Genomic DNA, 25,576 nt, shown 5'->3' with positions numbered 1-25,576 from the left:
ACTGAAGGCAGAAAGACCCACAAACAAGCAGCAACTGAAGGTGGCTACAGTGAAGGCCTGGCAAAGCATCTCCAGGGAGGAAACTCAGAATTTGGTGATGTCCATGGGCTCCAGACTTCAGGCAGTCATTGACTGCAAAGGATTTTCATCCAAGTATTAAAATTATGGTTATATTTTACAATTATGTCACTTTGTCCAAATACCTTTGAGCCCCTGAAAATGGAGGTACTTTGTTGAAAATGGCTGTAATTCCTAAATGTTAAATGCCATATTTTTGTGTAGAACCTCTTAAAATAAAGCTGAAAGTCTACACTTCGATCACATCTTGATTGTTTTATTTCAAATCCATTGTGGTGGTGTATAAAGGCAAAATCACAAAAACTCTGCCATTGTCCAAATACTTCTGAACCTGACTGTATGCATGCTCAGTACAGGAGTTTCCATGTCATCTCTGCAGTTCAGTGTGGATAAAAACCTTCATAAAACATAAAAATGTGGACAAAAAAAAAATTTTGTTACAAAAACATGGTCTCAGTCAATATTCAGAGGCTCTTTACAAATTCTGGGAACCTATATGATTGACTGTTCACACATTATATTAAGTGGTTGGCCCAAAGACTGCAGACAATTATTATAGTGAAAGAGGTATGGAAGATAAGAGAAGGCACAAGAGCCAGAGAGCGGCAGCTTACAGGACCAGCTGGCAAGAGAAAACTTAACTCCTGGCAGCCACTCAGTAGAACACTCCAAGCTTTAAGGGTAGCAGTGAGAAAATGCTTCCTCCTGAAGCAAAATAAAAAGAGGGCCCTGCACACTCAATGCCTTTCATCTTCCCAGTGAATAACCCAGCTTGAAAAAACCATTTCAAAGTGGTACTCATTTACCTGCTCTCACACTTACTCTGGGAGGAAAAGCAAAGTAGAGAATAGAAAATAGGAGGAATAAGGAAATATATCTCCCCCTACCCACTTAACTTAGCATTGTTATGAGTGTAAAAGAGACCTCACTCATCAAAAAAATCTGCAATGCTAGTAAAATGTCTGGATATATGAGCTATTTTGGTGAATCTGGCTTTAGTATAAAAAAAAAAAGTCTGTATCAACACAGAAAAGATTGCATAAGCTATTTATACTATGCACATCTCTAAATCAGACTGAAAAAGGATGCTGCACTTGTTTCTTCTAACTGTGTCCAGTGACTTAAATCCCACAAGAAAGTGCAACACAGAGAGAAACTGTAGGTAATAAAAAGAAATTCAAACTATTCCAGTAAAATCCCAGACATGATGGCAGAGCTTGAGAGAGAGGGGAGATTTATCCCTTCACGGCCTTTTGACACTAAATTAAACTGTTGGGTCCATTCCCTGTGCCAGCTAGTTATCTTTCCAGGCTAATTTAACACTATAATTTACGTTCCATATAAAATATGTCCCGATATGGTGCTGTCATGGCAGTACATCATTTTCAGCGAGTGCGCCAGTTTCAGCGAAAAGGACAGAATTAGATCATATTCATGATGCAATTAAACACTTCAGTGGGAATCAATGTAAAACTGATGAGCCCTGAAAACAATGCATATGGCTGAGAACATTAGAACACATTACCTTCCCCTGGATCCCCTCCACAGACGCAATTTAAACCCCTCCACTAACACTCTTGGCTGCCATCACCGCCGCCTCATAACACGCAGCCATAATAAATGAATTTTTCACAAAATTATTCAACTACTAAATTGCCCATGGTAACTGAATATCAGATGAAAGTGATGTGAATTATTAAGTAGAGATACTGTTTGTTCTCATCCAGAGTATAATAATCACCCAAATGGGGAAAGGAGAATAAGAGAGAAAGAAGTGCAATGGGAATGTTTTATAATAAATACTGCCATAGAGTCAAGGAGAAGCTGGTCTGCAGCCTCGGTTGCCTGCTGAGATGATGGCATCGACCATTTCCCAACGGGAGGAAATGTGGGTTTTCTTGTGGTCTCAACTATGAGTAAATTACTCAGCTGAGCCAAGTTGCATTTGTATGATCCAGGCTTAACTAATTTTGAAGTGGTTCATAAGCACATGCCATTTCCTGTGCAAAATACATGTAACAACAAATACACAAAATAAAATTGTGCTGCACACTATTCACACGCAATTATTTCAAAATGCTTCTTGAGCTGCCAAAAAAAAAAATGGCAATACTAATAGTATATATACATATATTCTAATAGTAATTGCAATATTACATTTATTTGGTTAGCTCAAGAAGCTCTTTAAAACAATTAAATGTGAATAGTATGCAGCACAATTTAATTTATGCATGGTTGTGTCTCTTCATACAGTGCTGCTAGATAGTTTGCAAACCCTTTACAATTTTCTGTTTTTCTGTATAAATTTGAACTGAAATGTGATCAGCTCTTCATCCAATTCCTAAAATTAGAAAATGGCACAAAAACTTTATAGTTTTCACATTTATTTATTGAGCAACCTTACACATCATTGTCGGAAAAAGTATGTGAACTAGTTAATTTAAAGTAAAGTACTAGTTAATTTAAAGGGGTAATTGAATTCAGGTGTTTCAATCAAGGGGATGACAATCAGGTGTGAGTTTAGAATGTTTCAAGAACATTATTTGGGTCTTTACTATCAATGTCTGGTCTTCATCACACAGGTTTATGGAAGTGTGCCATGACTTGATTAAAGGAGAGTCCAGATGACCACGGAAAAAGAGATATCGATGCTCACCAGGCTGGAACAGGTTACAAAACCATTTCGAAAGAGTTTGGCCTCCAGCAGTCCACTGTGAGGCAGATGATATACAAATGCAGGAAATTCAGCCCCACTGTTACTCATCCAAGGAGTGGTCATCCAGCAAAAATCACTTCAAGGCCATGGTGAATAATATTACAGGGAGTCACAAAGAACTCCAGGGTAACATCTAAGGACCCATCAATGTTCATGAGTCCACCATCAGGCAAACACTGAACAAGAACAGTGTGCACGGCAGGATAGCAATGATGAAGCCACTACTCTCCAAAAAGAACACTGCTACCCATCTGAAGTTTGCTCAAGACCACAAGGATAAGCCAGAAACCTACTGGAAGAATGTTCTTTGGACAGATGAATCCAAAATAGAACTTTTTGATTTAAATGAAAAGCATTATGTTTAGCGAAACACTGCATTTCAAAATAAGATCCTCATCCCAACCGTGAAGCACGGGGATTGCAGTATCATGGTTTGAGGCTGCTTTTATGCCTCGGGCCCAGGACAGCTTGCCATTATTGATGGACCTAAGAATTCTGGTTTCTACCAGCAAATTCTACAGGAGAATGTCAGGGTATCTGTGAACAGAAGATTAACCGTCTGTAAGTCATACAGAAGAAATTTAACATTTTGGAATGGCCAAGTCAAAGTCCAGACCTTAACCCAATAGATAAGATGTGGAAGGACCTAAAAAGAGCAGTTCATGCAAGGAAGCCCACCAACATCAATAAGTTGAAGCAGTTTTGTTAGGAGGAATGGGCCAAAATCCCTCCAACCTGTTGGGCAGGATTCAGCACCAATTACCAGAAACAATTTGTTGAAGTTATTGCTGCTCAAAGAGGGTCGCACCAGTTACTGAAAGCAAAGGTTCACATACTTTTTCCAACAAAGGTATTTAATTTTGGATAATTTTGGTCAATGAATAAATGTATAATCTATAACGTTTTTGCTTCATTTGTTCTCTTTGTCTAGTTTTAGGACTTAGATGGAGATCTGATCACATTTCAGGTCAAATTTATGCAGAAATGCATAAAATTGTAAAAGAGTTCACAAACTATCTAGCAGCACTGTATATTTTATACATTGTATGGCCAAAAATATGTTGATACCATATGTGCTTTTTGAACATATTATTTCAGATTTAGTCCCCCAGCCACCACCCCCTTCCCTTTGCTGTTATAGTAACCTCCACTCTTCTGGAAAGGCTTTCCACTGGATTTTGGAGTGTGACTGTGGGAGTTGCCCATTCAGCCACAAGAGCATTAGCGAGGTCTAGCACTGATCTAGGGCGAGGAGGCCCAGGTTTGCAGTCAGCGTTCCAGTTCTTTCCAAAGGTGTTCAGTGGGGTTGAGGTCAGGGCTCTGTGCAGGCCACCGTTCTTCCATTCCAACCTTGGCAAACCATGTCTTAATGAACCTCGCTTTGTAAACAGGGACACTGTCATCATGCTGGAACAGGTTTATGCCCCTTAGTTCCAGTGAAGGGAAACTGTAATGCTATAGCATACAAAGACATCCTATACAATTGTGTGCTTCCAACTTCCAACATATAGTGTCAGATTATTCAATTCAGTTGTCAGATTATTAGGTACATCCAGCTTATACATACTAGCTTATCATTATATCACCAAGTCTGCTTACTTTGTAGGCATTCAATTACTGATCCTAGTCCATTTCTTGACCACCATATTTTATTGCCAAAATGGTCAGATGTTATTTGGATGGTGGACCATGTTCAGCAAAGAATGACACAGATATAGTACATGCTGTGTTGGTACAAGTGCATCAGCAATAGCCCCACAAACATTCCTTCAGAACTAGTGGAGTACTCTAGTTTGTTTGGTTTTTTTTCCCTGAGTACCAATAGTAGCAGAAGTACCAAAAGTCTACTTTCGCTAAGTCTATGATTGCCTGTCTGTGTACAAGACACATGGCCAACTGTTGTTGGTGTTTAAAACTGTGGGGCTCTACAGATGCAGAGAAACTAATTTTATAATGTTAACATGTCCACTTATAACAGAGGTTCTCAAAATAGGTGTCGCAATCCCACATGGGGTCACTTGATTTACAAATGTGAAACTCACTGTGTGTGTCAGTGTTCATCAGTGTGTTAACATCTCTGTGCATGATATCGCTACACATTTTACAGTTTGACTTGGAAACCTGATGGAAAGGAATATTTTGTCTCTAACATGCCATCTAGTGAATGTCTCTTTCAAAATCTTCCGTATATATGCAAGATACACAGCAAGTGTGTGAACAATGCCAATCACATTGCCGCTGCTTCTGCAGATGTCAAGGAAAAACCAGACCCCTCTGCTTCGCATCACACTGTATCACACCATGCCGGTTCCCACTATGGCATTCGTTTATGCACAGCTCTCATAAGATTCCGCCACAGCATATTAACTTATCAGTGGGGCTGAGGTCTGGACTTTGGCTTGCCCATTCTAACACCTTGATTTTCTTCTTCTTTAGGCATTCAGATGTTAATTTGCTGGTGTGCTTTGGATCACTGTCCTGTCGCACGACCCATCTTTGTCCGAGCTTAAGCAGCTGGACAGATGGCCTTGCATTTGTCTCCAAAATATTCTGGTATAAAGTGGAGTTAACCACCATGATTGACACTTGGTATGAGGTATTTGTGGTGATATGTTGAGTTTGGTTTTCAACAATCGTTCTCACTGTAAAATGGTGAATTTCAAATTGTTTGGAGATGGCCTTATAACCCTTCCTAGATTGATAAGCAGCAACAATTGCTTCTCGGAAGTCATGGCTGATGTCCTTTCTTCTTGGCATGATGTAGACACACACCAGAGTGCTGCAAAACACCAAATTGCCAAGGTTCTGCTTTTCTGGAGATAATCACACTTCTTGATGATTAACTAATCTTTCATTATCATTTCATTAGTAACGCGTGACTGCTACTTACTCTCTTAATGACTGGAAGTAGGAAGGGCATACTTTTTTTTCCCCACCTGGTTTTGGAATGTTGGCTTACTTTTTGGGGGAAAAAATGACTATATATTGAAATCTGTTGTGTATTTTGTTGTCACCTGAGGATATTTGTTTCTTTATAGAAGTTGGGGAGGACCACACAATTGTTATTTATGCACAGATAAATAAAAACACAGAATTCCTTGACTCTATGTTACTGACATAATAAAATGTTCAAATGCTATAGGACTACTGTAGTATAAATTTAAAACAAAAATGTAGGGTGGCCAAGGCTAGGGGTCTCAGAAAATGTATAATGTCCAGTTGGGGTTGTTTGACCAAAATATTCGAAACTTTACAAAGCTAAAACTTTGTGAGCTTTCCCAACCTGCTGTGTATTTCAGGATAGGAAGGAGAAATTGTCCAAGCAGTTTGGGACCACAACATTTCTGACAACAGGTACTTAAAGATTTGCCTTAACTGCAGCATAATGCCATTAGCGATGCATGAAGTGCACCTTGCAGGCTACGGAAATACAGCTGTTTTTTCATCACCTTCCTTTGTCGTTATGTTGCTCTTGTTTAGTGAAGGGAGCAGTAGACCATCTGCAGAGGCTGCCTGGAAGAAAAAGGCACATTGCTTTGCATGATTACAGGGCACAAGACATCGAAAGTGTAGAGGAATCTCTTCCTCGTATCTGAAAATACATTGTCACTTAGAGTTCATTGTCTACTACCAACAAAAACATTGGTCCAAGACCCACACCAACTGTCTATTCTGATTGCAGAAGTGCAGTCAGTACTACAGAAACAGGCAACAGAGATAATCTATAGGCCAATGCATCTGGGCAGGTACAAGATAAATTCTAATCCAAAAAAAAGGCATGTGGGAACTGTCCAAATCTGGATCCAAGAAGCCTAAATGATCTCTTAACACAACTGCTGTCCACTACACATATCAGATGTAATGTGAGTGGTGAACAAATATGATTGGTTATTACTATAGATCTGAAAGCTGCATTTCCACATTTCATTTGCAGTGGAATACTGGATGTTTGTCAGTTGTTGCATCAGCAGAGTTCCATAACCTTCCCTTGTGTGTGATCGCGAGTTGCCTTAGAGTCCAGCCATGGCATGGTCTACACTTACTGCTTTGTCTGGATATTTGCAGCTTGGTGGACAGTACCTACAGCAGGTGTTTAGCCAGACAAATGTCCTGATCTCACAGGTGGAAGAGCTAGGACTAAAGTCAATCACAAAAAAAACAGTGATTTGACTCTTTAGAATGGCATGAGGCTCAATTTGCGAGCCTTCCCGACGGAGACATCTCAACAGACGTAGTAGAAGTCAAGAAATTGAGTATGGCTGCACATAGCCCATAACAGGCCATGCTATTTGCTACTCCAGTACTGAAACTGGGTATGTTGCACTGCATACCATTTTGTAGGGACAAATGCCTCACAGCAAGGCTGCAGGAGCATGGGAAAATAAAAGAAAGGTGGAAAATGAGTCTCAACATCAGCGTATTAATGTCCTTAAACTGAAAATCTTTGTGGGTAGTGCGGACCCCACAAAGGGGGAGGTCACCTATACTAGTGCAAACTGACAACACCACCATGGTGTTTTACATGAACCACCAAGGAGGAACAAATTTGCGAGTGATGTTGAGGTTGGGCAAGCAAGCTCTGGAGGTGAACAGGTGAACGCCTGGTTTTTAAGAACAGTTTTTTATTTATTAATAAGCAACACATCATGCTTTTTAACCATTTATTACTTACTCTATAGAAGCTATAAACAGCCCCTCCCTCATCAGCCTTTATAATTTTAAATTAATAAGACAAAACTGCAGCTTATCATGTTACCAAGAAACTGAAAGTGCAACCTCCTCCATCCTGAAAACTCTCCTGTGGTGAAAAACTTACTGACCGTTACAAAGCACTGACACACGAGATTCTATCCATAAATGTCTCCTAACAGAAAACTTCAGCAAAGTGATTATACATGAATGAAATAAAAAAATGCTTGTTAATAAATCCTATTTTTATTAGCTTTAGATTATGTGGATACATACACCATTCATTTTTTAAATGAAAACATGCTTTTTATTAAATCCAATTATTATTAGGTTTAGATTATGTGGATTGTCCACCATACAAATCCCTGTGTATGAGTTACTGTAGAAAGATAACATATTACATTACATGAGTACATTAACATAAACCTATCACTTATGTTACAGCCAACACTACTGTCAGAGCCAAGCTGTTATAGAAAATTAATCCACACCTGATTCAAGAACTAAACAGTGCTGTGGTACAAATACCACCTATATATAGTTGTATGTGATTAAGTGGCCAGTCGGTGTATATATCCATTATAATCTATCAAACCATATGCAACAACTACAGACATTAGATAGCAAACAAGCACACAGTGTGTAACTGAAGTGCTACAAGAAAAAAAAAGTAAAATTTAAATGTATTTTGTGGGGTAGGATGTGCGATGCGAGCAATTTAGAATAATTTCTTCCAATGTGAGTTTCTCTTGACTCCTCTGTTGAAATAGTAATTATACTTAATGATGCTTTAAACTGTCCATCAGAGAGAAGGTGAGAGGAGGGGTCACTGTAAAGTGCTCCAGGGCCGCAGTATGTCAGGACAGATGCGAGAGGTTGCACTACAGCGGTGGCCAGTCCATCACACAAACATTTCTCCAGGAATAAGAGTCATGGGACACAAGGTGCACACACACATACTCTCCATTATTTCAACATTCTCAGCATTCCACAAGAGAGAGGATAATTGAGATACAAGGGCACAAAGAAATGAAGAGAGAGAGTATAAGTGCTCTATCAAAGTAGACACAGTACATTTGCACTAGCTGTTGACAACTCATTTCGTATAAGTTTAAAATGTACATGTGTAAAATACAAAATGTGTAAAATAGACGACATTTTAACAGTATAATATTGCCTGATGAGAATATATTAGCGCTTTAATACTAAAATATTACAGCTGATTATATACAGAGAACTGTATTAAATTTGATTTCAGACAGGACTAATGTTAAAGGTTAAATTCCATGGCATTCAAGTTGTCTAAAAATCTGATTTGTCCTCAAAATCTGTACATATATCAATATGTTTTATTTAGATTTATCAAAGGATTTTTACTATGACAAATGATAATTTCATTTAAATGTTTATATTATTTGATAAGGATAACATACACAAGAATCTTTATTTACTGTCGTTTTCATTTTATTATTTAGAAAATATTTCTTGAAATACGTTTCCGTATTTAAAATGTATTTTGGAATAAGACAGTGCATTTGAAGTGCATTTTACATATACAGTTTATTTTAAATGAGTTATTTTTTGAACAGTAGATCATGTACATCTGTGCTACTTTGTCCACAGGGTAAAGGTTTTGGTGTCCATTTACATTAGATTTGCAGCCTAAAGGAAACACAGTTCACATGTGTAAATTCATGTGGTTTTCCCTACTCTATCAAGATATTCATATAGGAAGAACCCAGTCAAGGCCTGGCAAAGCTTGTGTGTGCACACGACAGTAATTTAAACAAAAATTACTCTCAATAACACCTCAGAGGACATAAAACTAATGCTAATGCAAGTGCAAACAAATGGGAACTGTGTAGCAAGTGTAATTTGTACTTTACGTAGAGGTCTACCAGGAGAGTAATATAATATAGTAATACTGAATAACACTCAGGTTTAGGTCTGTTTCCCTGCATCATTTTGATAGGCTCTCTTCTAGGATATTTCCCTGCCAAACTGAAACAAAATAAATCACTCCTAAAACTGCTACTGTGGTTCCAAAAACCATCACTGTTGGTTCCCCACTTCGCTATGTCAATACTGATGAGTAATGGCAGTATTCTATATGATTGCCTTTTTCTCTCTCTTCATGCCCCCCCACCCCACACTGTGGTCCAATCAGCCAAAGGCCGAAACAAAAGAGGCATTGTCTCTTTAACCAAGGGCAGCAGTGTATCACAGTTTCCTTCCACTGGTACTCCACTTTATTAGCAACGCTGCACACCACTGTTTATACTAGTGGGTATTTCGTGTTTGCTGGAACAATTACAGTATGACAAATGGCCCATCAAGGCCATCTATCAGAGGCTGGCCGACAGGAATCCTATAAGGAAGGCGGCCATTTGTCCCCCTGCTTGCCTTCTCTGGGGTGCCATGCTTCAGTATCCATGACAACACGCAAGCCGCTCACCCTTCAATGAGAGATGGCAACCCAGGAGCAGCTCTGGAAATTAGCCTTTGACACTCTCCTCCTTTTAGTACATCCCTTCCAAAAACGCACACACCATTCACAGGGTGTGCACACTTGTCCCCATTTTCCAGGCCATACAGTGGAAGGAGCAAATGACTCCTGTAATGGCAAAAACCTCCTGCCAGACCTTATCTGAGGAAGTAGAGCATGACCAAACAAGAGAGCAAGATAGCCGATGGCCACTGCTTATAACCTATTAGCGTCAACTCTAACACGATAGTACTGCTGCAGATTCCCATGGAAAAAAAAAAATCATGTCCACACATCTTCCGGAAACTAGACTGACATTTTATTGAGCTTTTTTTGCGCTCTATATTAAATACTAGGAATGTATTTGTTTTGCATCCAGGCCTGCAGTTGTTCATTATACTTCACCTTTTGGATTATTGAAACAGGGAACTCTGGGGTATTGAGAAGGAACCAAATTGCTTGGGACTTCTGAGTCCTGACTGGTGGAATGGATTACAGAGCTTTAATAAAGGGGTCGGGGCTTAAAAAAAAGGAGAGCTTTCAGTAGAGATAGATAATAATGAAAAGAATTGAGAGGTTTGATTCAAAGCTCACTGCATCTAGACATATTAAAGTGAACAGCCTGGTCTACAAAAAATAATAACAAAAGGAGACACAACAAGGGTGTCAATATTTATGAAGCAGATGGAGATGACCAGGATAACTGGAAGGGACCAGGGTGTGACCTCTACAGATGGGCTACAGATGCAAAACAGATAAAATACATGCTTGGCATAATGTACTATATCATATCATAAGTATAAGTAAATATATAACTAACAGAAAAATAAAACTATTCTTAAATATGACCAATAAAAATCTGTTACAATAACCTTACTCAAAAAACTAGCTATGAGTGGAAAACTAGGAGAAGAAAGGAAGTAGGAGATTTCAGTTTAGTAAAAATCATTTTAGGAAAAAGGAGCATGGTGTGGAAGCTTCAGAAGCAGCACCTCAACATCTATAACCTGCTTGTGAAACCATGCAGCAGCAGCTTCTGCATTCATGTGGCAGTGTCTCTGTCTAACCAGCTGGAGAGCTGACAGTTTTGCCAAGCCTCCCGATCCCCCTTAACTTTGTCTAATTTAATAAACGCAATTCTGATCAGCTGCCATAGAGACATGGCGTTCTCAACGAGGACTAAATGCTGTTTAATTTGCCATTTAAATTGTGCCTGCTTTTGCACAGCTAAGAGCTAGAGAAATGGGGAGCAAGAGACCCACTGCTGCTGATCTGAGAACAGTCATGTTTTCCCTGTTTACAGGGCTCAGTGTAGGATTGGGAGTACAGAAGCTGTCTGTACAACAGCAATTCAATGCAATTCCACCTGAAAGATGAGACGAATCAAGCGCTCAGTGTGTGGTACTGTATTAATTCAACAAGAGAGAAAGTGAGTTTACAGAAAGCAAATAATACTGTGTGAACATGATTATGGGATTGGAGTGCTACTGGAGAAGACGTTTAAATAAGATCACAGTTTGCACAGAGAAAGTAACACAAGGTTGGGAAATTGTAGAACATAGCATAGCGGAAGCACTTAGACAAAAACCAAAGTTAGAAACAAATTATTCTAATGTAAGGTGAAATGGCCAGACAAACATTCACATAAACTGATAATCATAACCTACCACAGACATGTGATTGAAGAAAAGAGTACTCAAACCCAGTGATCACCAAACAGTGTCAACATGAACTTAAACTGAGGCAACACAGTCACTTAAAAGGTGGATATGCAGACACACTCCTTCCATTTCCACTGCTTTTGCATACAAACACACACATGGACACATGCACAGAGACACTAAATGGCATGCGCCTTGATTTAAAGGTCATTAGGTTTTAATTGCATTGCTAATTCCCTTTGGGGAAGAGAACCGACACATGGGGGAATTGGTGGAAAGGGTGCTAAAGCACAGAGAGTGAGAATGGGGGGTGGGGATCTCACTGAATTACTATGCACCAGTCATTCAAACAGAATTGCCCAGAAAAAGAACTACTGTACACATTATTTCATTTAACAGGCTCAAATAGTGCCACAGTCTTCATGCCATTATATACCTTTTCTTTTTCGCCAACCACCAAGTCTGTTTTGTGCTTTCTTTAGACTGCCAGAGACAACAATTGCAGATTAGTGAAGCCCTTCTCCCATTTCAGCAGAGGTTAATAAAAAGCGACAGGGCTAAGTCCGCTCTGATTAAGTATGCTGAGAGATATTAGAGCAGTTTGTTACATCAGATCATTATTGGATTAAACAGCACACACATAACAATGAAATTTTCCATTTACACCATGCACACATGAGCTACTTTTGGGAGTACACTTGCCTGAAAAAAGACAGTATTATAATAAGCACATATTTCTCTCCTCTTTCCCTCTCATGTCTGCTTCAGTCTGGCACACCAAGCTGAGAAGCTACAAGTCACAATGGAATTTGATCTTTATTACTTTGCTGCATCAGGAAACATAAATGCTGGTCCTGACTGAACCAGATCAGAAACATTATTTAACAAAGAAATAAAATATAAAATGGTCAAAAATACAAATCTAAAACATGCCGCTGAGTTTGATATGCAGCCTATTCCTTAAGTTTTGTTTGCTCACAAACAGCTATAAAAGGAAATGAAAAGTGAATAGCAGATTTCCATTAAAGGCTGATTATTCATGCCAAACACTAGTGTACCAACTCCATAATGATGGAAGGAAGTTCAGTAAGCCTCTTGTCAAACTGAACACTAACTATAAGCCAGACATGAGACTGCTGATGCTAAATCTCCCACCACCAATTCATCTTTTGAAGACCATAATCATATGTTCAAAAATGTATCCATTCACAGAACAGAAGGTAGAACCACCTCATTCACTCACCATATTTATGTTTTACTTCACTCACTAGGGTATTTTCATATTTAGATTAGTTATAATAATTGCAAACGTATCCTGAAATGTCAGTGTCATAAGACAGCAAAGGAATGAACAGACAGCAATTTAAAAGGAAAATATTTTTGCCAACATCCTGTCTTTTTTCCAAGACTCCTAAATCATTTTTATTCCTGACCAATGGCTGCTAAAACATGTGAATATTAAAGCTAATGTAGGGTCACCACTTGAGAACATAGACCAGCGAACAATCATGCACTGAAGGAACTCCTCCATCCTCTTATGGTCTGAACCTAATGTTCCAACTCCCACACAGAGTACATGTAGCTGAGGTGCTGTTATTGCTGCCTGGGTCACCATGTGTCAGCCATAACCTGTTCTTTACCACCAAACAGCTACCCATTAACACACCACCCTTTTACTGACCTATGCTTTTATTAGACTGTCTACCATCTCTGAGAGTCAGACAGAAATATTAACTTTTCTTCAGCAAGTTTGCATCTACATTCTCTGGATGGAGATTCTCTAGTAGAGGTAATCCACACGAGGAAGAGTATTTGGCTTCAATTAGAGCCTCTCCTGGGGTATTCCCCCCTGTCCCATTACCTACCATAAATCCAAATGCTTTACGATAAGGTGCATAAAATGAGTCATCCATCTGGACAGTAAATAAGACGTTGTCAGTGGCATGACGCCAAGCCCGGATCGCAGCACTTCCTCTCTGGATGTACTCTTACCAGGCTCCATGTCTATTGAAACAGAGCTAAAAGGCTTATGATAAAAAAAGGGAGTGCACACTACATCCCTCTGGAATCTACTGGTACATCTGTACAAACTACACACAGCAGGTCTATTCAAATGTGTATTCACTCCTCATCTTCAGCTGTCTAACAGAGGCCTGCAGGTTTTGTGCCAAAATAGACTGGTCTTTGGAGCTATCCATGATTCCCTCTATCTTGACTGGAACCCCAGTCCCAGCTGAAGAGAACTAGCCCCACAGCATGATGCTACCCCCACCATGCTCAGCTGCAGGTATGGTGTTCTTTGGGTGATAAGCTGTCTTGTTTTTGTTCCAAACATGTCTTTTAAAATTATGCCCAAAATGTTCTACCTTGATCCCTTCAGACCATAACATATTTTGCCACATGGTTTGAGGCACCTGTACATACGTTTTGGCCAAATTTAGGCAAGCTTGGATTTTTTTTTTTTTTTCACCCTACCCCATAGCCCATATATGTGAAGAATACAAGACATTGTTGTCACATGCAGGGAGTGACCAGTACCTGCCAGATATTGCTGCAGCTCCTTTAATGTCTGAGCTTTATCTGGGGTTAATCAGAATCGCTTAATTGAAGACAGGTGTATGAAAATTACTTTTGAAGATTTGAATGTGCACACTTATTCAACCAGATTATTTAACAGTTTCTTTTTTCCCCTAAAACATTTCTTTTTGTTTTTCACTTGAATTTTGTTAGTTGCTATATCACATTAAAGGTGGGAAAAGATCTGACATGATTTACCTTGGTTTCTTTTTTACATCACAAAAACCTGCAATTTTTTATATCCACTGTAAACATCATTCATTAATTTACCTGTAAAAGGTTTTTAAGTACTGCTACCTTAAGAACAGCAATCTACTGGAAACAGCTTAGAATTACGCATTTATTCTTGTAAATTAATGCATAATTCTAAAACAAACATATGATTAAAAAATATGTTAATAATTTGGATTAAGATATCATTTTATACCTAATTTATATGGAGTGGACACATACTTTGTAGTGAAGTAAGCTGAAAAAACAAAAAACAAAAAACATAAAGAAGCTAAACCTATCAATAGGTCAGTAATTAATATAATTATAGTGCTTCTTTTTACATGACAAACGTTTGCTAAACAGCAATAGTAATGAACCAAAATATTGGGAAACGCGTTCAGTCTATGCATATTTTCTATCAGACAACACTGCATCCTTTACATGCAAATTTCCCAGCATTTGCATCTCCTTATTACCTTATAGGAAGTAAAAATAAAGATGTAATATTCTTACGATTTTGTGTGTTTCTGTGACTCATATGCTGTTGCAATGTAATTTGCCCATGCATTAAATATAATGAACCATTCACAGCCCTTTTTCTACTTTCCTTAACTTTATTACATGATGCAATCGTAAGGAACTGGGAGTCAATCAGAAGAGGAGTTGTTTTGGCCCTGAAGCATGAGACAGCCTTAGGTTCTCTCCCTGCTGTAGGCCATAGGCCCCTGGCAGTCACGCCATGAACAGCTACCATGTTCTCAAAGTGAACTCCTTCCTCATGGCCATTACTCCTAGTCCAAGCTAATAATTGTGAATATTTTGTTTGCACTGGTCCAAATGACTCCCTGAAGAACTACAGCACATATCAAAGAGGCCCAAGTCAAACAGTGCTGCGGCTAACTGTGCTCAAAGTTTCTGGGAAAGATGCTAACTCCACTAACTATGTTTTTAATTCTGCACTTAATTTTGTATAAAACTGTACCAGTATAATTTATGTAAGGCTTTTTTTTTTTTTTGCATTAATTTTTTTTTATTAAAAAATGGATTTTTTTGTGGAAAGACTGGACAGTAGAGTCACACTAACCACTATTATGTGGGTGTAAGGCTGAAGAAACCAACAGTGTCATTATGGAGGTTTGACTTACTGAGAAACAAAAGAACTTGAGTAAGTATATAAGCAACTGAAAAGCCAGAGGGGGGCACCATCTCCACAAACCTGCACTGCATTCTCAATATGGCCACTGCACTGGTACAATGAAACCCATTCTACTTCATAGGTGTTGCTATTTTTAAACTTTCAAGAGAAGGTGAATATGAGAAATTCACTTGACTGCTATGATTTATAACCCTGCAAGTTGATTAAGTCAATCAACACAGCCCAATATGAGTAGCTTTATTTTATTTCTGTTATATTTTCTCTACAAAATGACTTAAATAGCTTTTCTGCCTAATGTCACTGACAATCCTGGTTAATTACCCAAAGTGGGTTTCAAACACACTGTACATATTTATTATTTCTGCATGCATGGGGAAAGTGGTGTTCTGATTTATTGCAGCACTTTGTTAAAAGTAGGGCACTTTAACAAGATGACAAAGTTCTGAGAAAGAAGCAAGAAGGGCTTATTTATTTACAGGCAAGAAATGAGCAAGGAGAAAGAAAGGAGAGAGACACCACAACCAACTACATGATGCACAGACACAACCTACCCGTGATGGTCTGGCAACTGTCCTTCTAATCCAACATGTCTGAGATATGTTTTCAAGTTTCCAGTAAGCAGTCCAAAAAAAAAAAAGTTAGCGTTAAAGAAAGAGAATGAGAGAAAGAAAGATGAAAAGATTCAATAGCACTGAGAATGCTAAGGGTGAGTTTTTCTTGTTAATTCTCTATTTTGATCGGTCAGAAGGTGGTATTTTCTAATTTTCTGTAAAAGCAGCTCTGACAATTGTGCCTGTAGATCAAATCACAGGTTTATATTAATGTCTTCGTTCTAATACGCTATCATTTATAGAGTAACATGTCAGTAGGTGGACTGGCTACACTAAATTGTTCCTAGGTATGAATGACTGTTAATGTGTGTGCATGGTACCCTGGAACAGGCTGGCGTGTATATTCCCGCCTTGCACACAGAGCTCCCAAGCCCTGGATCCACTGCAACCCTGACCAGGATAAAAGTGGTAACTGAAGAGGAATAAACGAATGAATAAACTGACATGATGTGGAAATCTTTAATCAATAAAAATGTTATCATTTGTACTTTGGCATATATAATTATAAGCACAAAACACTTCAGGATGTACAATTCTTCAGGGGAGTATCACACCACCTTGTCAATGATCAGTTTTCTATAACAGCCTGTCCAATCAAGTTTTATTCCAAGGTAACAAGACGGGTATCTTGCTTAATAACAATTTAATAGCAGTTTCCCTTATTTAATTCAAAGTGAATGGGATCCATTTATAGTTGACAGTTCTGTAAATATGCAAAAAGACCATGCTCACACAGTTACTGTGGTCACCTCAAGGTCTTCAGCATCAGCAGTATTGAGAGACACAAATCATTCTAATATGAGTAGGTGTGTTTACATAGTAAGCCCATAACTAACACAGAATCCATAATAGTGTATGACTCGCATTATTTAAAGTTACATCAAAAATTTGATGGCAGCATTAACATGCCTGTTCCTCATGGATATGGACATACATACATTATGTATGTGTGTGTATGTGTATTTATTAAAAAAAAATATATATATATACACACATACATATGTTTACACACACACACACATACATACATACATATATACACAGTCAGGTCTGGAGGTATTTGGACAATGGCAGAGTTTTTGTGATTTTGCCTTTATACACCACCACAATGGATTTGAAATAAAACAATCAAGATGTGATCGAAGTGTAGACTTTCAGCTTTATTTTAAGAGGTTCCACAAAAATATGGCATTTAACATTTAGAAATTACAGCCATTTTCAGCAAAGTACTTCCATTTTCAGGGGCTCAAAGGTATTTGGACAAAGTGACATAATTGTAAATATAACCATAATTTTAATACTTGGATGAAAATCCTTTGCAGTCAATGACTGCCTGAAGTCTGGAGCCCATGTTCTCAAAACTCAACTTCTGAGTTTCCTCCCTGGAGATGCTTTGCCAGGCCTTCACTGCAGCCACCTTCAGTTGCTGCTTGTTTGTGGGCCTTTCTGGCTTCAACCTTGTCTTCAGTAAGTGAAAAGCATGCTCTACCGGGTTGAGATAAGGCTACTGACTTGGCCATTGAATAATATTCTATTTCTTTGCCTTCAAAAAGTCTTGAGATGCTTCCGCAGTATGTTTAGGGTCATTATCCACCTGCACTGTGAAGCGGCGTCCTATCAGTTTTATATCATTTGGCTGAATGTGAGCAGAGAGTATAGCCCTATACACCTCAGAATTCATCTTGCTACTTCTGCCAGCAGTCACATCAATAAACACCAGTGAGCCCATTCCATATGCCCATGCCATAACACTGCCTCCACCACGTTTGACACATGATGTGGTATACTTTGGATCATGAGCTGTTCCTTTCTTTCCCATCATTCTGGTACAAGTTAATTTGTCTTGAAGTAATGAGGGAATGCCATATTTTTGCTGAAAGTCTACACTTCGATCACATCTTGATTGTTTTATTTCAAATCCATTGTGGTGGTGTATAAAGGCAAAATCACAAAAACTCTGTGATTGTCCAAATACTTCCGGACCTGACTGTATATGTATATATGTATGAGTGTGTATACATACATATATACACACAAATACAAATACTAACAAAACACAAGTGAATCCTAAGCCTATATATTTGGAGTTCTCTGGTACCCATATCCAATAACAACAAAACAGAACACCCCAACGCAAACATTCATTGAACCGTAATTTCTCTGAGGCTTAAATTAATACTTCTAGAATGCAATGTTGTGTCCTCAGCAATAAAGCTGAGGACTGGCATGGTCATTTCCTGTCTGGAAATCTGCATACAGTAGAAAGACAAACAGTCCTGTAAATAAAGACTCGTGTCCAGAAACTGTCTTGTCTACGACGTGCTTATTGACCGTAGTCAGATGCTCTGCTGATTAAAAATTGATTCCTTTTGAAAAAATCTAATCAACAGAACAGGATTCTTTCATATGTGGAGGGCGCAGCTGCTGACACAGGGGGGAGTAGACCTGTTATTAACCCCTGCCCTTCTGTGTGCATCCTTGCAAAGCCTGCACACTCACAGTCGCACAAACACATGCATGTGCTGCCTCATGGCCCAGGGCCAGACGCAGGCCCAGACGCCCTGAATTATTCAGCAGTCTGGGAGAAAGCTACAGCTACCTCGTTGTTGGTCTATGCATGAAGGAGGTAGGGGCCACTAACTGTACTGGACCATCCAGGCCCTGGGAGTCAGGTGTCCCTAAAGAATGGCCCAAGGGAGAAGGAGTGGGGGTAGACTATTTGTGGCTGGGGTAGGTGGGGGTGGAGCGGAGAAGGTAAAGTTGGTCTAGTGGACTGGGGAGATGTGAGACTGAATTTATCATTGGTGTAGCCAGGGTCACAGCAGGTTAATGATGTCACGTGTCTAGACGGACTCTCTTCTTGCCCTCTGCCTGGAGAGCCAACTGGGGATAAAATATAAATGCTGGGGCTATTGATGGTGGTCAGATACTCCTAATACGTTACAAGACATAATCTTTTTTTAGCCAGTGGTCAGGATTTGTATATTTTTAGTCAAAGTTTGTAAAGGCCTCCTGACCAGATGCATATTAGTGCTATTCACAGGCTACACAAACATGAATATTATTTATATATTTTTTATTTTCGTGGCTGACATCAAAAGCAAATCATTCACAGAACTGAGCCAAAATGACATCACCCACTCACTGACAGCAAGTTCTAGACTAGAATCTGGCCTAGTCAAGAAAGGTTTTCCTCTTCTGAGATAAATCATAAAAATATATGCTTATCTTCAAGTTTAACCAATTTACACACCTTTAACTATAACAGGACTAAACAGAACTAAATTCTGTGACGGGACCAGTACCTTTTCAAGCCCACAACTCCACTCATGTGACCTCCACTCACAGGGTCAATCCAGCCCTCTCACTCACCTCTCTGGGTCTCAACACAGTCCAAGGTTCATATTTAACCACAGAATGAATTACTAAGTGCAGGGCTGCCTTTAATATGTTAAAAACCAAAAGAGTCAAAAGCTTCGCCCACACGACAGCCTGTGATTAGAGCCTCTTCATCCAGCACTCAACACTCAACCCATTATCATTACACAGACAATTACTGCTCCACCAGGGCCACTGCCACCACCCCAGTGCGTTTAGTAATCATGGCATTCTTCCTGGAAAAATGGGGGTAAGAAGGGGGAGGACACGGTTAGCTGATGGCAACAGATTTGTTGTCATGAGACCCGTCACCTTGGTGATCCTGGGCCAAAACCTTCAACCCAAGCTCGGGGGGAAGACAAGCTACAAACAGGGAAGCTCAAAATGTACTGAAGATACTAGGAGATCATCTTTGGCTTGTGGACAAAGAGACAGTTCTGATTACTTGTAAGGACATGAGTAATATCTGATACCTCTTTTAAGCGACAGTTAAATAGCATTTCAGTGAATCAAACTACATCTTTTTATACAATTCTATTTCAGCTATCCACTTGTTATAGCCACTCAAAATAAGCGAGAAACATCACAAGCATGCTCTTGCATAAATAGGCACCTCAGACAATTTACATTTCTTTCGTCAGTATACAGTCCAAATATTTTACGTGTCTAGTAAAGCTTAAGGCATTTGTTGCATAGTCATCTCATGCATCATCACGTAGTCCTATACAGCTACACACCTAGTCCACCTTGTTCGTTTACAGCTAGAGACCATAGCTCATCTTTTTACAGTAACAGTTTTTGTTAATCTTTCTTACCACAGGACTGCTGTATTTTAACCCACTGAGGTGTTTAATATCCAATAAACACTGCTCTGCCTGATATATTTGCACTAGCACCAGACATACTAACATGTTAGAGTCACTGCTTCACAGAGTCGGCCAGCCACATTCCTGATCACTGGTGGCCCTATGGTGTTCCCTTTCCACTGAACACTGGAGTGGGTTTGGCTATGCTATGTTTGTGAACGTGTGTATGCGTAGTTCCCTGGGATGGACTGGCATCCCATTCAGGGTGAATTCTCCTGCCTTGAACTCAGTGTTACCAGGATAGGCTCTGGATTCACCCTGACCCTGACCAGGATAAAGCAGTTACTGAAGACGAATGAATGACTGAAACAATGAATGAATGAAGCCACTTCATTTATGGCCATAAAGTGTGATCTTTCTCTCATCTGACCCCACAATACACAATTACAATTGTAGTTACAATGGTGCTTAGTGAAGTTCAGATGTAGTTAGGTGCTATCAGGAAGGACTCATTTCAAGCAGCTTGTTATGGTTGGTTTGCTAGAGGCTGACACAAGGACACTTTGAACAGTGTCCCTAATATAAAGTAAAGCAAGTTTTAAATAAAATGCTGAAATAAGTCCAGTAGACATAAATGTATTTTATTATTAGAGTATCATAATAATCAATCAATATCATAATAAATCATGATAAAAGCTTAGGCAATTGTAGCAATGCTGGTCAGGTGGATCGTGAAGCCTATTCTGGGAACACTGGCCGTGATTAGGAAATTATCATGATACTATATTCACTACTGTCACGCTCGTTCAGAGGAACTTCATTCCACCGAAGTCCCCCAGACCTCCTAAGAAAGCCATTTCAAACAAAGATTTGTGCAATGGTGCAAATGTATTAAAATGCGTCGGAGGAAAAAAAACAACATTTAATGTTGTGTGTCAACCTAGGGCACATGTTTCTGCCCTTTTAAAACAGTGTGTGTCTTATGAGTCAGATGAAGAACACTGATTTTGGCCTCAGATAAATAGCACCCACGCACACTAACTCACAGCACCCACTCCCCTCCACTTTGGCAAGTATCTATGTTCCAAGAGGAAATGCTTAATTTGCATCTGATGGCGGGTGCTATAACTGTTAAGGTCAACACTCTTTGCTGCATCTAAGCCAAAAGCAAGGGCAGGTGGCCCAGACGTGGAGAGGATATACACACCCATTTTACCCCATTTGCACAATGTAATTTCCTCACCTAATTCCACCAAGGTGACTGTGCATATATCTCAAACATCAGCACTTATGACAATCAAAATAGCTTTGTTGGTGACTGGGGGGAACGAGAAATGAGATTCAACATGAGATTCAAGCTGAAAACGTAAATATATTCAAAAGTCGCAAATATATTCAAACTGTATAAATCATACTGGTCTAGGATTTCACCAAGCTCTGGTTTGCACGTGTCCTTCAGAGAGAGGCAGCTGAGTAAGCACATAACTAATACGAGTACAAGTGTTGACACGAAAGAGACAAGTGAATAGGAAACAAAATACACAAGGTTCTATGAACACACAAAGAAAAAGAGTGTGTCAAGTCACATGTCATTCAAGAGGTGAAGTACAATATCAACATAGCAAATTATTTCCACCCACTTCCACAACCAAAGGTTTAAGCAGAGGTTAGACTTATAAAAAAGAGCAGACTTGCAGAAAGAGCAGACTTTCTCTTGCAACACTGGAAAACGGGAGCTGCTGATAGTATTTCAGAGAGACCTAGTCAGACTATTAACAGTCCTAGAAATGGAACAGAGCTCCTCAGACAGCTGTTATAAAATGAATACAGAGGTGACGAGTGTAGGCTCAGATAAAGACTCCTCTTTTGGCGCTTTGCTCATTAATATGGCAGAGCTCAAGGACAGTGCAGAGAAACCTGTAGGAGACGCATGAACATGTGGTTTCATCTGAGCTCACATGTACATATACACCAAAATAGCTTATATTCCAGACATGATAAATTCAATCAATAATGCAGTTTATATGGGACATCAAATAATCTAGGATGTTTCACACATTATTACTTTAGTGCCAGATGACTATCAACCAACATTCAAAACAAACCATAAACATTTTGCAAGAATAAGAAAAGGCAATAGGCAAAAACCTCTGCCTACAGTCAGTCATGATTTAGAAGGCAAACTGCATTTTCATCAAACTGAGTTTAACCATATTGATTTAACACAGTAGTTCATGCAGTACAGTTATTAGTTATGCCATCATTGGTCCTCCCTCTGCTACAACTAGCTAAGTATAACAAATAAGTATAATATTATATTAACATACAATGAGTAGTGATTAATGATATGCACTAGTGACTGAGATGTTTTGATTCAAATTCTATGACTTAAAGAAAGCCTCTTCTGACCCTTTAGAAAAACATTCAATTTTAAAACAGCATAGATGTTGATTTGTATTCAAAAGCAACTGCCAAAGAATAAATGTAAATGCGTAACACAAATCTGGGGGCCACTCCACAAGCTAAGAGACTGGCTTAGCTTGGATACCTGCATTAGTATCCAATTTGAACATGTACATGGGGTATGTACGTGTCTATGGAACACAATGTAGCATTTTTTTCTTCACAAGTGCATATAGCTACAAAGGATCCCTGGAGGACTAGTGGTTAGGCCACAGCTCTCTCACCTCCACTTCCCAGCCAGGGTACCAACCCCAGCCACTGGACTTGTGTGCAATATATATATAAAATATGTATATATATATATATATATATATATATATATATATATATATATATATATATAGATAGATAGATAGATAGATACACAGTATATTAAAAGGTATAACCAGGTTGCATAAGTGTGCACAGCCTTTTACAATTGGGGATGTAGCTGCGTTCAGAATGAACCAATCACATTCAATCTCATGTTCAAAAGTAATTATCATATAGCTGTCAATGAAATTATTCTGATTAAACCCAAATAAAGATCAGCTGTTTCTGTAGGATTTTCTTGACTACTGAAGCCATGGTCCACAAAGAGCTTACAAAGCATGGGTCTACAAACAGGGTCTAACTGTCGAAAGCAATAGAAAAGGAGAGGAGTATAAAAAAATGTCAAAAACATCAGAAGGACTATGGAACACTGTGAAGGCCATCATCAACAAGTGGAGAAAATGGAGCACCATAGTGACATTACAAACAACAGGATGTCCCTCCAAAATTTACAAAAGGACAAGACAAAAACTTACCAGGGAGGCTGCCAAGTGACCTACGCCAACATTAAAGAAGCTGCAGGAATATCTGACAAGTACTGATTACTCTCTGCATGTGACAACAATCTCTTGTATTCTTCTGGCTAGACAGAAACCCTTTTTCACAAAAAAACATCCAAGCCCAACTAAATCACCCCAAACCATGTGGCAAAATGTGTTATGGTCTGATGAGACCAATTCCAAAAGGTATATATATAATAATTCCATAATTCCAAAAGCTATGTTTGGTGCAAAAAAAAGCACATCAACAAAAGAACACCAAACCCAAGGTGAAGCATGGTGGTGGCAGCATCATACTTCAGTGCTGCTTTTGTTCAGCCAGCACTGCGAGTTTTATCGAGGTGGAGGGAATCATGAATAGCTACAAATACCAGTCGATTTTAGTGCAAAACATTCAGATGACGAAAAGGAATTTCCCCTTTAAGCATGAATGACCCAATGCATACATCCAAATCAACAAAGGAATGGCTGAACCAGAAGAAGATAAATGATTTTGAGTGACCTAGCCAGAGCCCAGACCTGATTCCAACTAAAAATCTGTGGGGTGACCTGAAGCGGGCTGTGCACAGGAGATGCCCTTACAATCTGACAGATATAGAATGTTTTTGTAAGAAAGAGTGGGAAAATATTGCCAAGTCAAGATGTGCCACGCTGATAGACTCTTACCCAAAAAAAGGTGCTTCAAAAAAGTATTGGTTTAGGGATGTGCACAATTATGCAACTAGGTTATTGTAAGTTCATTATTTTATTTTTTTTCCCCCTATAAAAGTCTGATTGTTTTCCACTTTATTTGTACATTTTGCAATTTCACATTAAAGGCGGGAAAAGATTTGACATGATTTTTCTTAGTGTCATTCTTTTACTTCACAAAAACCTGCCATTTAACAAGGGTGTGTAGACGTTTTACATCCACTGTATTTAGTAGGTTGAAACCATGTATATTTTAATATATAGCAATTTTATATTCATAAAGTCAGCAAAGGCTGCTGACAGAACCACAGCCCCACTGCTCCACAGCTGTGAGACGGGTCAATATAAAGGTATTGTACAAGTAGCTGCTTATAAAAATTTCATTTGTTCATGCTCCCGAGCGGAGCCCCCTCGCATCACGCCGGCTGCTGTGGTGTCTCATACACCACTGTGTAAATGTAGTAGGACTACATGCTAGTTCCATTTTCCAGCACAGACTTTCAGCAAAAAAATTCCATCAAGACTCACTGCTGATTTTACACTAAATCGTTTGAGTTAAAAAAGTCTCATCCCACAGGCACTTGCTAGTCCCTACAGTGAAGCCATGGGTAACCCGAACGACAGTTTTGAGTCTGCTTCAGCTCAAGAGGGAGCGACAGAGGGAGTGAAGAGCAGGGCCCCCAAGTGAGATGCTGTGATGACACTCACCCTCATGTTTACACCCCACTGCTCGAGCCTCAGGGGAAAATGGGAGAAAGTGCTTCCCCTCTTCAGCAAGACCTACCGCACTGTTTAGCTAAACCTGCTGCTCTTGGTGGAGCACACACATGAGAGAGAGAGAAAGAGAGACAAGCAAGAGAGCAAAAGAGAGCAAGAGCATAGAGAGGAAGTGGTAGAGAGAAAAAGAGAGAAAGCAAGGGGGTCCCCAGAGGGCTGAACAATCAGACAATTTCAAGATCACAAAGCATTAAACCAATCCCGGCAGGGTACACTAATTAAACAGCCGAGCCCGGCACCACCAACCAATCCCCACAGAGCAATTAAATCCATCCCCTCTAAAACACTGTGGAACCTGTCTGGGGAAAACTGCAAAGGAGAGAGAGGGAGAAAGAGAGAGGAAGAAAAAAAAAAAAACAAAATTCATCCAGAAAAAAAGATAGATGTGGAATGCATTACACTACAAAAGGGATTTGAATGCGAACATTTCAATTCAGCATTTCAACTTGCTTTAATTTTTTTAA

General features: G+C 39.2%; 1 protein-coding gene across 7 annotated transcripts in view; it reads right to left on the bottom strand.

Moving 5' to 3' along the window:
- Positions 1-25,576, bottom strand: part of cux2b (cut-like homeobox 2b) — a 118,191-nt gene that overhangs the window by 84,627 nt on the left and 7,988 nt on the right. The window contains exon 1 of one of the 7 annotated variants that reach the window (XM_053235955.1): positions 6,244-23,062. The exons of the other annotated variants lie outside the window; for them this stretch is intronic. The gene's annotated coding sequence lies outside the window, so the exon portion shown is untranslated. Of the gene's footprint in view, positions 1-6,243; positions 23,063-25,576 lie in introns of those variants that run through there. 7 annotated transcript variants of the gene reach the window in all.

The sequence above is a fragment of the Pangasianodon hypophthalmus genome, chromosome 8, assembly GCF_027358585.1.
Source record: "Pangasianodon hypophthalmus isolate fPanHyp1 chromosome 8, fPanHyp1.pri, whole genome shotgun sequence".
NCBI classification, from domain to species: Eukaryota; Metazoa; Chordata; class Actinopteri; order Siluriformes; family Pangasiidae; genus Pangasianodon; species Pangasianodon hypophthalmus.
This window is presented reverse-complemented; position numbering and strand designations above follow the sequence as displayed.